General features: G+C 51.4%; 1 pseudogene across 1 annotated transcript in view; it reads right to left on the bottom strand.

Moving 5' to 3' along the window:
- Window positions 1-1,587: 1,587 nt before the first annotated feature.
- Window positions 1,588-15,489, bottom strand: part of LOC144130127 (methionine-R-sulfoxide reductase B1-like) — a 41,720-nt pseudogene continuing 27,818 nt past the window's right edge. The window contains exon 4 of the transcript XR_013313980.1: window positions 1,588-1,991. The product of XR_013313980.1 is annotated as a methionine-R-sulfoxide reductase B1-like (transcript). The remainder of the gene's footprint in view (window positions 1,992-15,489) is intronic.

Here is a 15,489-nt window from a genome sequence, read left to right as displayed (position 1 = left end):
CCCGCATTAACTTCATATCGCCAAGCATTTGTCAAAACAAAAAGAGAAAAAGCAATGGGAAAGGTTTTCTTAATAGTTTTGGTTTTTATTTAAGCCTCGTTATATCCAACTTGCTCTGTCGACAGTTTTTTATCGCATAAGCTGCAGCCCGTTCGTTTTTGTCTGCGTAACATCAAGTCAAATGCTCACTGAAAAACCGACTCATGAGTTAGCACATAGTAGAGATTTCTACACTGTGAAACAGCGGTGATTTAAATGCGGCAATGATTCTTGTTTTTAATCGCGTAATACCAGGTTGTCACACCTTAAACCGAAATGGCTAGAGGAAGTGTCCAGTCACCCATTCATCGCGGAAATATTTATTGCAGACTTATGTCCGCACAGCGGGCAGGAAATAAAAGGAAATGACGCTCCCGAAGATACATCTGCACTGCACACTCATGTTTTCGCACATGTTACACAGCGCCGCCGGTCAGTCGTAACCCGAGCACTCATCACCACAAAATATACTGAACGGAGCACCAAGGCGCAAAAGGATGGCGACGTTGTTGTTGTCGCCGCAGAAAACAGTCCGACGACGGTGCAGCCAAGATTGTGTCACGTCGCACACACGGCAGTTGTCGAGCAAAATGATAATGAATACGTAGTAGAAACAACGTCGTGAGATCGCTTCGGTCGCGATCACTGTAACCATCGCAACGAATGCGACTAGCTGCATAGCGCCATGCTCATTTCAGCATTCGGAAAGCACGGCGTTCGTAGTGAGCTTTCTCAGCTACACACTTCGCTGCCTTGACGGAAAAGCACTTGCTCCGATCGCAATCACGTTCACTACGCGGACACTTGTCACTGGGCTATGCAGCTCATGCACGCACAAGAAATTCACCGTGAGCAGCTGTTACTCGCCGCTGTCCCTGATGATCCTCGCAGGAATTAGGAACGCTTGCAACAACCACAAACTGTTCCATATAAACACTTCGTGACACCGCCAACCCGTAGGTCTTGCGTCGGTTTGAAGAGGCGCTCTGTTAACTCCATCAGCGTAGATGATTACAGAACTCATTTAGGGGAACTGTCGCTCGCCACTGCGGCACGCAGCGAAGTTCGCAGTCGCTCTGAACACTCGTAACATCAAGAGGTAGCCAATATAATATGCTTTGCGACACAGCTGCCACCGCCTAGGCCTCGCCCCCCAGTTCAGTCGACGGACGGCCATCTTGCCCCGGCAGAAGCGGGATGGAGGGGCTCGAGACGTCAGTGGCGTCACGTAAAAAGCAGCCAACAGACGCATTCCGGTCGCCGAACGGGGCGGACGCCTATTGGCTGGAGTGAGCGGTCCGTCGTCCGCTCGCCGCGCTGCAGGCGCAGCAAAAAAGCGATCATACAACGGTCCTAAGGTCGCTTACTGGAATGAGCGCTTCCTTGCTGAAGCGGGCTAAACCAGTTTTCTACTGGTGTGCGAACGCAACCCAGCTACAGATATCTTAACAAGCTTTCTACTGTCGTTATCGAACACTCCATCAGCGAAGACGCTGGACACTGCATGCCACGATACAAGAGACTCCGATGTGAGAGTATAAACATGCATTCGTTTATTGAATTTTTCGCTCGTGTGGTTTCCCATCAGTGTACCCCGAGCCCGCTAAATGAAACTGGTGCAAACTCGCCAAGAGCGCAGGCGGCTTCCATCGAGCGGTCCGGTTCCTTCTGAAGGGATTTGCCGGCCACCGTCATGAGTGCGTTGTCGCCCGCCCGCGTCCTCTAGGCCTTGCTCGTTGGCGCCGTTGTTCAATCAAGGGCAGTCATGCGGCACCTCCGACACACTCTAAACACGAGTACGCCTATACCGGAGTAAAAAGGGAGTAATCTGTCCGGGGTGGAGGACATCTTAACCCCTTTTTAGTCCTTTTTGTTTAGAGTGCAACGGTGGTCAACACATCGCTGCCCTTACTTTGCGCCTCATCCCTTGCTCGGTCCAGCTCCTCTTGCAGCTGCGAAACAGATGCGCCAGCCGTTGCGGAAAGTGTGACATCTGGCGTCAATCGCGCTGCCAGCACCTCAAATTACTGGGCGCTTCCATGCTTTTTTCTTCAGAGGAAGCACATTCTCCACGTTAGCATCTGATCGAGGATCACAGGCGTGACTCTGTGCGTTCGCGCACATTTAAACATGAAAAGACCCTGGACACAAATTAGCATATATATATATATATATATATATATATATATATATATATATATATATATATATATATATATATATATATATATATATATAAAAGGCAAATGGAATGAGGGGCTTGTTTGACAAACATGAAGGAAGCCAACCGTCAGCGAAACCAAGGTGCATAAGGGAAAGTTTTTTTTCCTTTTGTTTTTAATTTGTACTGCTGAACGATGGGACAATAATAGTTTAATAGTTCGATCGATCTGTCGCTTAAAGGAAATTAATTATAAAGCAGCAGAAAAAAACAACCATGCCGTCGGTGGGATCTGAACCCCGCGAACTTCGGAGGTCGTGGGTTCGGATCCCACCAGCAGCATGGTTGTTTTTCTGCTGCGTTATAATTAATTGCCTTTGAGCGACTGATTGATCGAACTATTAACCTGCCATCGCCCAGCACTACAAATTAAAAAAAAAGAGAAGAACATTCTCCTACGCACCTTGGTTTTGGTGACTGCTGGCTCTGTCATATGTTTGTCAAACGAGCCCCTCCTTTCCCTTACCTTGTCTGCAAATAGCTTAACGAGGGTCTCGGTTCTGGCAGTCTAGATGCCATAGGTAGGATAAGAGGGCTCTCGCACAGTGTCCGCCCTCGCTGTTAGATGACGTTCCACGTCACGCTCGCGGTATTACAGGACATGCTACGTCCGCCGATATGTGCGAGGGTGGGGCTGGTGAACACTCTCAAGGTTCACTTACATGCTAAAACATAAATATCCACAAGAAAAGCAGACTGGACAGCTGTCACCGTAGCTCAGTTGGCACAGCACCGGACGCGATATCCGGCGGTCATGGGTTCGGATCCCACCGGCTGCATGGTTGTTTTTTCTGCTGCTTTATAATTAATTTCCTCTAAGCGACAGATTGATCGAACTATTATTCTCTCATAATTCAGCACTACAAATTAAAAAGAAAAACCTTTCCCCTATGCACTTTCGTTTAGGTGATTGTTGGCTTCCATTATATATATATATATATATATATATATATATATATATATATATATATATATATATATATATATATGTGCCACTGTGGAAGAAGAAGAAAAAGCGCCTGCATCCGTGGAGAAAGAAGATGTTGCACTCCCGCCCGCGCGCTCGGACCTCTTAGGGACCGCCGCAGTCTCCAGAGGTGTTCCTTCGAGTTGCTCGTAACATTTGGCGGAGGTGCTGGGTAGTGCTTCCCGACTACCGCACTCCGCACAGCATCACAACGGACCTCACACCTGTCCACCAGCGACCCAGCCGCCGTATCCGCGGAGAGTCGTCTGAAATTGGGCCCCTTCCCCCTCCCAAAAGAACGACGCAGCCTCGGCCACCGAGTCTGACATGGCCACAGACACCGGGTCCCCGGCGCCGACCCAGCCTAGCCCGGTGAGTCCAACTGCCATGGCCACTGACCTCCGGCTCCTGACGCCGATCCTTTGCCACCCACCGCGAACAACGCCATCTTTTCACGGTGACGTTTTCGAAGACGCTGAGGTTTGGCTGGAGGCCTTCGAGCGGGTCGCCCGCTACAACGGCTGGAGCGACGAGCGCAAGCACCACAACGTATATTTTGCTCCGGAAGAATCTGCCCGGACGTGGTTTGAAAACCACGAGACTACCCTTCCCACCTGGTAGACATTTTGCCGGAATCTCGTGGCTACATTCCCCAACGCCGACCGCCGGGAGAAGGCTGAAGCTGCTCTGCACTGCCGAAATCAGCGCACGAATGAAAGTGTGCGCATGTACATCGAGGACATGGCCCGTCTATTCAAGCGTGCCGATCTCAGCATGACTGAGGAGAAGCAGCTTCGCTATCTCATGCGAGGGGTTAAGCAGGAGCTCTTCGCAGGCCTCGTACGCAGCCCACCCCGCACTGCAGCGGAATTTCTCACCGAGGCGACCACCATGGAGACGACGCTCCAACAACGGACCCGCCAGTGCAATCGGGACATCAACAGCATTGTGCCCGAAACCTTTTCGTCGAGCCTAGGTGGCAGTACAGACACATTGCGCGAACTGATTCGGTCAGTTGTCCGGGAGGAACTCCAACGGTTCCGTCTGCACCAGGTTGCACCTGGGCCCCTGACGGCGCTGACAGAAGTCGTCAGGGACGAAGTGCGGCAGGTTGCGCAGGCGCCTCCTGTTTCCGAAGCGCCGCCCCAGTTCGATACCCGACCCACATATGTATCCGTTGTACGTCGCTCGGCTGGCTACGGTCTCGCTACTCCGACACCTGCCATGAGCAGCATTGGCACATGTCACGCAACCGCACCTGGCTCCGCTGTTCCCTCGACGTCTGCTGTCAGTAGCACCACCCCATATTATGCAACTGCCCCCTCCTCCTTTCCTGGGCGCTATTAGTACCACCCAAATGGCACATCGTTAGCGAACGGACTCGGAGTTCGCGCCGCTCATCGATTACCTCGAAGGCATCGACGCTCGCATCCCGCATGTTTTTCGTCGCGGGCTCCTCACCTTCAGTTTACAATATGGTTTTCTCTACAAGCGCAACTTTTCCAGCAACACAGAAGCGTTCCTGCTTGTCGTACCATCACAGCTGCGGCCAGAGATTTTGAGTGCCTGTGATGATGCACCCTCCGCCGGCCATCTCGGAGTAACTCGTACACTCGCGCGCATTAAGCAGAAGTATTATTGGCCCAGGTTACTCCAATCAGTGCTGGCCTATGTAAAAACATGCCGCGACTGCCAACGTCGTAAGTCTCTTCCGCTGAAACCAGCCGGATTTCTTCACCCCGTCGAATCACCGAAGACCCCTTTTCACCAAGTGGGCATGGACCTCCTTGGCCCTTTTCCGAAGTCTTCATCTGGAAAGCGTTGGATCGTCGTTGCCACCGACTACCTGATACGGTACGCTGCGACCACGTCTCTTGTCAAAGGCACTGCTGCTGAAGTGGCGCAGTTCTTCGTACACAACTTTGTCCTGTGTCATGGAGCCCCCGCCGTTGTTGTCACTGACCGGGGAACTGCTTTCCCTGCCCGCTTAACCCAGTCCGTGGTAACTCTGACGCACACCAGCCATCGACGTGCTACGGCCTATCACCCACAGACAAACGGATTGGTAGAGCGACTCAACCGCACTCTAGCCGACATGCTTTCTATGTATGTTGACGTCGAGCATCGAACTTGAGATACCATTCTTCCGCACGTAACGTTTGCCTACAACACTGCCCTGCAGGAGACAACCCGACTAACCCCCTTTCAGCTTGTCTTCTGTCGGCAAGTGACCACTCCGTAGGATGCTATGTTGCCCGGTGACCTCTACTGCGACTCTGACGCTGACCTCGACGTAGACACCTTCGTTCAGCGTGCTGACGAAGCGCGGCAATTGGCACGCCTGCGAATTAACCGCCAACTGGAGACTGACGCCGCAAGGTACAACCTCAGACGCCGCTTCGTCAGTTACGCGCCTGGCGACTTGGTGTGGGTGTGGACACCTGTTCGTCGCCGCGGCCTTTCTGAAAAGTTCCTGCGCAGATACTTCGGCCCCTACGAAGTAGTGCGCCGCATCAGCGATGTAACGTATGCAGTTCTCCCGTCCAAGCGGCTTGCTCATCGCGCCGGTCGCATCGTACTGAAGTCGTGCACATTGTTCGCATGAAGCCTTACCACGACAGACTCCCTGACAGAACAGAGGTTCACTGCAGCTGTATTTTGCTGATATTTCCCTCCTAGCCGCATCGTGGCGATGCTGCAGAAGAGAGGGCAGTGATACGTGCCACCGTGGAAGAAGAAGAAAAAGCGCCTGCATCCGTGGAGAAAGAAGATGTTGCACTCCCGCTCGCGCGCTCGGACCACTTAGGGACCGCCGCAGTCTCCGGAGGTTCTCCAATATATATATATATATATATATATATATATATATATATATATATATATATATATATATATATATATATATATATATATATATATATATATATATATATATATATATATATATATATATATATATTGACACAGTGCATTCCGCATTTTCGCTTAGCGCTGACCTGAAGCGCGCGCCGTCTCGAAGAAGAGGAAGCGGAGGTGTCAGCGATCTTGAGCTGTGGTGCAGACGTTCGTCGGATCCTGCGTTCCTGTGTTCAGTGATCACCGCATTCACGGGTGACATTTTTGGTGGAGGTGCTGGGTAGTGCACCCCATGCTCGAGACCCCTCCAAGAAGCCGGGACTTCAGCCTGCTTGACACCTTGAGAGTCGAAGTTACGCCCACCCATAAAAGTAGCCGGCGGCTGCAAGGACTGCAACCAGAGTTCGGGCCTCTGCAGTCTCGTCCGACCGCCAGGAAACTGACCTCAGCGCGACTGTCAGTGCCCACAAACACCTCCGTGAGCATGCCGGATGCCATCCCTTTGCCGTCGGTCGTGCTGCAGCAGCCACGCGAACCACCCACCTTTCAAGGTTTCCCAGGTGAGGACCCGGAGTACTGGCTCGAGAAGTTCGAGCGCATAGCCCAATACAGCAGGTGGACTGACGACTCGAAGCTGCAGCACGTGTTTTTGTCACTGGAGGGTGCAGCTCGTATTTGGTTTGAGAACCGAGAAGCCACAATAACAACATGGGGCTCCTTCAAGACTCAGTTCTTGAAGGCTTTTACCACCGTCCTCAGGAAAGAACGTTCCGAGCTGCTCCTCCAGACACGCGTCCAACTACCAAATGAGACCGTCCTCGTTTACTCCGAGGACGTGGCGAAGCTCTTCCGCCGGGCTGATCCCAACATGTCCGAAGAGACGAAGCTGTGTTTTCTTATGAGGGGCATCAAGGAGCAGATCTTCGCTGGGTTAGCTCGAAGCCCGCCCAAAACGGTCGCTGAATTTGTTTCCGAAACCACTACGATGGAAAAGATGCTCGACATGAGATCCAGACAGTACGAGCGTCCGCCGTCGCTGATGTCTACCAGCGGTGTCGATGCTTCTAGCCACGACATCCTTCGGGAAACCATTCGGACCGTCGTACGCGAAGAGCTTCAAAAGCTCTTTCCAGCCCCGGAGTCGCCGCAAGTTTCTTCCATTTCGGACATTATTCGTGAAGAGGTCCAACAGGCGCTCACGCCGCCAGCCCCTCTTCACCCGAACACAACACCCCAGATGATGACATACGCCGCAGCCGTTCGCCGTCCACCGCCGCCTCCAAGTCGCCCGGATACACCTGGCCACATTCACCGCCAACCACACCCACCTCACCCTTCTCAGGTTCTCCCTCGGAAGAGCGACGTCTGGCGTACCGCTGATTATCGCCCTCTGTGCTATCACTGCGGCGGGTCCGGTCACGTCTACCGCAACTGTCGTTACCGACGTATGGGTCTGCAGGGATATCGTGTCGATGCGCCCCGACCGCAGCGTGGTCAATGGCCTCCAGAAATAAGCGATTACCTGGCCGCGACACCCGAAGCACCACACTGCTATGCCCGGTCGCCGTCTCCACGTCGTTTCTCGTCTCCGCGACGTTTTTCCGCCGACATTTCGCGTTGAAGGTCTCCTAGTCCCCGTCGGGAAAACTAGAAGCGGCAACCTTTGGGGGCAAGGTTGCTCACCTGCGACATGTCCAAGATCCTCCACTGCAGCACAAACATGACCGACCGCTTATGCGACGCACCGACGATCACCAGACCGATAACACGCTTCCCCGCATCAATTCTTCGCCGCAACGAAACCGCCTGGTGCCGCACCGCAGCCGTGAGCGGACTCCGCGACGTTCCCGTAAACCTATGACTACAACTGCTGATCTGAACATTTCAATCGACGGTACCGACGTCACCGCACTTGTGGACACCGGCGCCGACTGCTCGGTAATCAGTGGAACTTTTGCCGCGACTCTGAAAAAGGTGACCACACCTTGGACGGGCCCGCAGCTTTGTACTGCCGGGGGTCATTTGATCACCCCAGCTGGCACGTGCACATCACGATTAACCATCGAAGAGGACACGTACCTGGCCACCTTCGTCGTACTCGACCAGTGTTCCCGGAACGTAATCCTCGGAATAGATTTTTTGACAGAAAATGGCGCGGTCATTGACCTTAAATCGAAGTCAGTGACGTTCTCCACCGAGAACGCAATCCACAGTGCTTTCGAACGTCCCGCGGCTCTTTCCACCCTTGATGACGTCACCATTCCACCCCGTTCGAGCGTTGTGGTCTCTGTCGGCGCGAAGACGCTGCGAAAGTTTGAAGGTGTCGTCGAAAGCAAACCAATTATGCTTTTCGACCGCTGCCTTGCTGTCGCCAGAGGGGTCGTTTACCTCGAAAACGGAGAAACCGAAGTCCTGCTTACGAATTTTGGCAGTGAGCACCAACATCTTAGCCTTGGGACTACTATGGCCCACGTTCATGGTATCGCCGACATTCGACGAGCGCCCAGTCTTGCCATGGTGTCGTCAACAGAAGTTCAAGCCGGTGTTCCCGACTTCCAGTACGACATTATCCCCGCACTTTCGCCGCAGCAGAAAGGCCAAGTAGAAAATCTCCTCCAGCGCTACGGCGATACCTTCTCGACTTCTTCCCGCGTCGGCAGAAAACACTTGGCCAAGCATCGGATAATTACAGATGACGCCGTGCACCCTCTCAGACAGTCACCTTACCGCATGTCTTCCACGGAACGCGCCGCAATCAGCCGTCAAGTTAAGGAGATGCTTCGAGACGATGTCATTCAGCCCTCTCGTAGTCCCTGGGCGGCACCTGTCGTCCTCGTGAAGAAAAAAGATGGTACACTGCGGTTTTGTGTGGACTACCGTCGCCTAAACAAAGTAACTAAAAAAGATGTTTATCCCCTTCCTCGAATCGACGATGCTCTCGATCGCCTCTGCTATGCAAAATATTTCTCATGCATAGGCCTCAAATCAGGATATTGGCAAATCGAGGTAGATGAACGGGACCGAGAGAAAACCGCATTTATTACTCCGGACAGGCTCTATGAGTTTAAGGCAATGCCATTTGGTTTGTGCTCTGCACCCGCGACGTTCCAACGGCTGATGAACACAGTTCTGGCAGACCTGAAGTGGCAGACATGCCTCGCCTACCTTGATGACGTTGTTGTGTTCGCCCCAACGTTCGAGGAGCACCTTCGGCGCCTTGAAGTTGTGCTGCAAGCCATAAAGTCTTCTGGGCTAACGTTAAAAAATGAGAAATGCCGCTTTGCTTACACTGAGCTAAAGTTCTTGGGTCATGTCGTCAGTTGCGAGGGAGTTCGGCCGGACCCGGACAAAACCAAAGCAATTGCCAATTTCCCTCCACCGCAGGACCAAAAGGAAGTCCGCCGCTTTCTATGATTATGTGCCTACTACCGTCGCTTTGTGAAAGATTTCGCTCAAATCGCCGAGCCCCTGACGCGTTTTACAAGGACAGACACGCCTTTCACGTGGGATGCCCCTCAAGCACAAGCATTTGAAACTCTTCAACGCCACCTGCAAGGACCTCCAGTTCTGGCTCACTTCGACGAAAACGCAGATACGGAGCTTCATACTGACGCAAGCAACGTAGGCCTGGGTGCCGTTCTGGTTCAAATCCACAGCAGTCGAGAGCGAGTCATCGCTTACGCCAGCCGCTCTTTGACTCGCGCTGAAGCCAACTACTCAGCAACTGAGAAAGAGTGTCTAGCGATCGTGTGGGCGACGTCGAATTTTTGACCCTACCTTTATGGAAAACGTTTTATTGTAGTTACGGACCATCATGCCTTGTGTTGGCTTGCGACCCTCAAAGATCCATCAGCCCGCCTTGTCAGATGGAGTCTGCGCCTCCAAGAATACGACATGACAGTGGCGTACAAGTCCGGCCGAAAACACTCGGATGCCGATTGCCTCTCGCGTGCCCCCGTCGAATCCCCAACGGAGGACGGCAACTACGACGACGACATCACCTTAAATGCGATCAGTGCAACGAGCCTTGCTGACAAACAATACGCCGACCCAGAACTTCGGGACCTCATTGAGTTCCTTAACGGGACCCGCCCGACTGTCCCGAAGGCTTTCAAGCGCTCGGTAGCGTCTCTCTGCGTTCGCCATGGTGTCCTCGTAAAGAAAAATTTCGCCGCAAACAATCAGCAATACCTTATTGTTATACCGACGAGCCTAAGGGACGAAATCCTTCAAGCTTCACACGATGAACCGACTTCTGGACATTTGGGTGTAGCCCGCACGATTGCAAGAATCAAAGAGAAGTATTACTGGCCCCGCCTTCAGTCGGCCGTTGCACACTACGTCAGAACGTGCCGAGGCTGTCAGCGTCGCAAAGTGCCCTCAACAAAACCTGCTGGATTCTTGAAGCCTATAGCACCACCATCGCGGCCTTTCCAGCAGATCGGGATGGACATGCTGGGCCCATTCCCTCTTTCTCATTCGGGAAACAAGTGGGTCATCGTGGCAACTGACTATCTGACCCGATACGCGGAAACATCAGCTCTGCCAAGTGCCACAGCCCTTGACGTAGCAAAATTTTTCATCCATCAGATCGTTTTACGTCACGGTGCCCCGGAGAGCCTAATCACCGACAAGGGTACAGCTTTCATGGCTGACCTCCTACAGCAGATTTTACTCCACAGTCATACAGACCACCGAAGGACGACATCCTCTTACCAGCTATTATCCCACTGATAAGCACAACACATTTAAAAAAACGTTCCCCTATCCACCTTGGTTTCGGTGACTGTTGACTCCCTTCATAAGTATATATATATATATATATATATATATATATATATATATATATATATATATATATATATATATATATATATATATATATATATATATATATAGAAAGATAAACGTATTTGGTTGCTAGAGGCAAAAATTCAAAGTTGAAAACGCTTCAATTAGCCATAGATTTATTTTGAGTCGACGTTTCAGACAGCGCCTGTCCTTTCTCAAGACTATATATATATATATATATATATATATATATATATATATATATATATATATATATATATATATATATATATATATATATATATATATATATATATATATATATATATATATATATATATATAAACTTTTCCAGGTATATATATTTCAAGGTTCACCGCCTCACGGCAGTGAAATATACATCCATCCATCCATACTTGCATACATACATACATACATACATACATACATACATACACACACACACACACACACACACACACACACACACACACACACACACACACACACACACACACACACACACACACACAAACACACAAACACACACACACACACACACACACACACACACACACACACACACACACACACACACACACACACACACACATACATACATACATACATACATACATACATGCATACATACATACATACATACATACATACATACATACATTGTGGGGACTGTCCCGCTGTCCCCTTTCCTGGCTTTCCCGCGATGCCCTCTGCAGCAACGGCTTCGCCTAGAGGCAGGACGTGCCGCGTGATTTTCTCTACTTAACGTAACTAACAGGAGACGGCGACACGAGCGCGACAGAAGGCGATGTTGCTGCGCGCGGGAAAGCGGACTCTTCACCTGGGAGCCTGGGATCGTCGGCGCGAGCGAATGTGTGGTAGGTAGGTAAACTCTTTTATTGCGCCCAAAAACAGGGGACCAGTCAAAGGACCGGTTGCGCTGACTTAGAGGAGGTCGGCGGGGATCCCTTGGGATGCCGCGGCCTCCACCGCGCGCTGGATAAGCCAGCGTTGGTCTGCTGGCTTGGAAGTACACAGGAGAGACTCCCACGTCTCTGGGGTGTTTGCGTTGTCTCTGTTGTAATGTGTACAAGTCCACACCATGTGTATGAGTGTGGCCGGAGTTGAGCAGTGTTTACACATGGGGGCTATCTGTTCCGGAAAGATCCTGCTGTATAAGAGGGGGTGTGGGAAGCTGCCAGTTTGTAGTTTGCGCCATTGGACGGCCTCGCGTCTTGTTAGATCGCGGTGTGCGGGAGGATATGTGCACCTTTGGAGTCTGTAGTGCTGGAGTATGTCCGTGTAAGTGGTGAGTAGAGATAGTGAAGCGCGTGGGATATTAGTGTCAGCGGAAGCAGGGTGGCTCATCATACTCTCGGCTCGGCAGCTGAGATCTCGAGCGAGAGTGTGTGCCTGGGCGTTTCCGCTGAGCGACTCGTGGGCTGGAGCCCAAAGAAGTAAGCGAGATGTGGAAGAGGGTGCTGTAGAACGTAGAATGTGTAACGCCTGGCAAGAGATACGGCCAGCATCGTAATTGCGAATAGCCTGTTGAGAGTCACTGATGACGACTTTGGTATTAGGGTCGGCTAGCGCGAGCGCAATGGCAACCTCCTCAGCTGCGGTGACTGTTTCTGCATTGCGAAGGCTGCAGGCTGTGTACCAGCTGCGGTGAGGGGCGAGAGCTACCGCCACCATCGCTGGCCTCGATGGATGGTAAGAGGCGTCCGTATACGTGACGTCCGGACGTCCGCTGAAGCGTTTCTCGAACTGACGAGCCCGGTCGGCCCGTCTCTCGGCGTGGTGTTCCGGGTGCATCCGTTTGGGAATGGGAGGAATGCGGAGATTTAGGCGATATTCCGATGTAAGTTCAGCGTAACTTGGGGCCGATCTCGGCGGGGAGATCCCAACTTGCTGCAGTACCGCTCGGCCAGCGTGTGTGAGTGAGAGCCGCTCATACTGGGCGGTGAGGGTTGCTTCGATCAGTTCGCTCACGGTATTGGAGATTCCGAGAGCCATGAGCTTATGGGTAGCTGTGGACATGGGAAGACCTAGGGCCGTCTTGTATGCTTTTCGAAGTGACGCGTCTAGCCGTTCGCTTTCGGCACGAGTGAGACGTAAGTAGGGTCCAGAGTAGGTGATGCGGGAGCAGACGAAAGCTTGAACAAGGCGCAGGAGGTTGGACTCTCGCATGCCATGATGCTTGTTGGAGATTCGCTTAAGGAGGCGAATGTGTGGCTCGTGGCTCCGCTCTTCGCCAGCGGGAGACTTGCTCCCGTATCTCGTCTCGTCCGGCCTCGGAGTATCCGTTGCCCTAGCGTGGGCGAACATTCGCTCGTAACCCTGCTGGTGAGTCGGACGACCTCGATTCCTTAGCGTGTCTTGTTGCTAGCTGGCTTTATTGTTGTTGTAGCTGTAAATGCCTGTTTGTGTCAGCCAGAGTGTTTCGTTCCTTTGTTCCCTCAGAGCAAGACCCACCGTGGTTTTGCATGCGCTCGGTAGCGTACGCGATCACGGGGTGGGGTCCGGGCGACTTGAACAGCGTCAGCCGCGGTTAAAGCGGGGAAGACGTATTTATATCACCCGATAAAAAAGCCCAACATATATAAAAAACTGAGTAAGCTGCCTTCTAGTGGAATCTTTTTCATGGACAAGAGAGAGGTGTTGTAGAAGGTCCGCTACTGGCACCTGCACCTCCCCAGTACCTCTGGGAGCTGTTTCCCGCCAACAAGCATTCCATTCTGTGACTTTGCCACTTCCCCAGTACCTCGGTGAAGTGTCCTCAGCCACCGACCATATTGCATGCTGGCACGTTGGCGAAGGTCCACTCTGTTTACCGGCACTGTCCGACCACGCTTCACTCGTTGAGGTGCCTGCGCTATCTCGCAGCAAAGCAGGCCTGCAGCGTGTGCGCGCTCCAACTCAAAGGTGCAACGCGGGACGGCAAGAAACTCAAGAGATCCGAGGTGTCCCGCATATTTCCGCTGAACGCGACGCTTCTGCCGCACCCAGGCACTCTCTGTCGCAGCACCCTATTTGACACCTTCTCCGCTTCTCCGTACGAAGGAAGACGTCGCCTCGCCGAGTATCCACGGCTCCACTCGTGCGGGCCAACCTGGGCTACATTTGCCACCTGCAGCTGGGACATTGAACCGGCCGCCTCCCATCTACATGAGAGCATCTAATGAGCCAACCATGTATCTGGTTTTTAGTGACAAGGTATATTTTTCTGCGGTATATTTCCATCGCTAAATATAGGGAATACTTACCGATGACCGCGGATACAAATTTTCCCTTCAAAACATGCAAAGTTGTGGCAGTTACTCATAACCGAGGCTCAATTCTCTATATTTACTAACCTCACTATCTTCTGCGCTGTGTTCAAAAGTCTCTCCCATTCCTAACTGCATCAAGTTTCTATGCTCTGCAAAGAGCATATGCCTGCGCTGCCAATCATTGCGCATAATAGCTGTTACCCTGAATATGTGGTAACGATCTGAGATCAAGCACAGCCTACTAACGTTCTCTACTGGACTTCATCAAATCAGCTAACCTTTTTCCATTCATTTAATGTCTACTACATCATTCATCACACCTTCACCTATCATTGATGCTCTGGGGCAATAAATTTCGCTTAAAAAAAAACTATCTGCTCTGGGAGTTAAACATATCCCAACCCTGAAAAGGAGTGCGTTAGAGGACAGCTTACTCTCTTTTTAATCCCACATAGGCTTTATCGTGTTTAGAATGTAGATGCCGTAGCTACCGGATAACAATGATGAAATAAAAGTGTAGCTCAATTTGCAAGTTCGCGGTTCACCTTCCTACAACGGCGTGAAAAGAGGACGGTCAAGACGAAGACGCTGTTACCTTGAAAACATAGAAAATATCTTAGTTCGAGCTCAAGCCCTCTACGACCAAGCCGTATGCGGTAGCTTACCGTTAAGGGTGTCGGCGGGGGCCAGGTAAGAAATTTTACGAGGCACAAGTAGTGCTGCTTGCCCTGGCCTTTTTCCGGCAAATGTAATGGTGCTATCGTAGTGGATCATGCAGTTACTACTGTAGTATTCGTCTTCCACACGGCATACTACTACAGTGTGAAGCAGGTCTTCTAACCATTCTGTTTGTCTATTTTCATGAGATGCTGCGCCGACTTGGAAGGGCGCGAAAGATTTGTCTGCTGCACATAAATCTCGTGGAAAGCACACGCTTGTGAAAGTCACAGGCGTTATCCGGTTCCGCAAGGCGACAACTGCCTACGCAGAGCGGCTTGCACCTGTCTGCGCTCAGGTCGTGGCGGTTTGGTTAACTAGTGAAGCGTGAGAGAGGGCAGCGGATTAGAAACGCGCATGCGCAGCATGGCCGTGTGAAATAGCCCAGTTGATGTTTAACAATTATTTCGTCTCCAGTTTGCCGTCTCTTAACTGTCAGTGAAATGCCTCTGTTGCCTGTGCCAGGTGTGCTCTCAATTTATGTGCCTGTTTCAGTCACTTTTACTTTCTTCACTTCTTTGGTGGTGTTCTTAATGTCTTTCCTAATGCCACTCTTTCGTTCTTAGGTGTGTTATGCAAGCCGTTAGTGCTCAACATCGGTAATG

The sequence above is a fragment of the Amblyomma americanum genome, chromosome 4 (genome assembly GCF_052857255.1).
Source record: "Amblyomma americanum isolate KBUSLIRL-KWMA chromosome 4, ASM5285725v1, whole genome shotgun sequence".
Taxonomy (NCBI): Eukaryota; Metazoa; Arthropoda; class Arachnida; order Ixodida; family Ixodidae; genus Amblyomma; species Amblyomma americanum.
The sequence above is the reverse complement of the archived record's forward strand: the minus strand, read 5'-3'. Positions and strand labels throughout refer to the sequence as shown.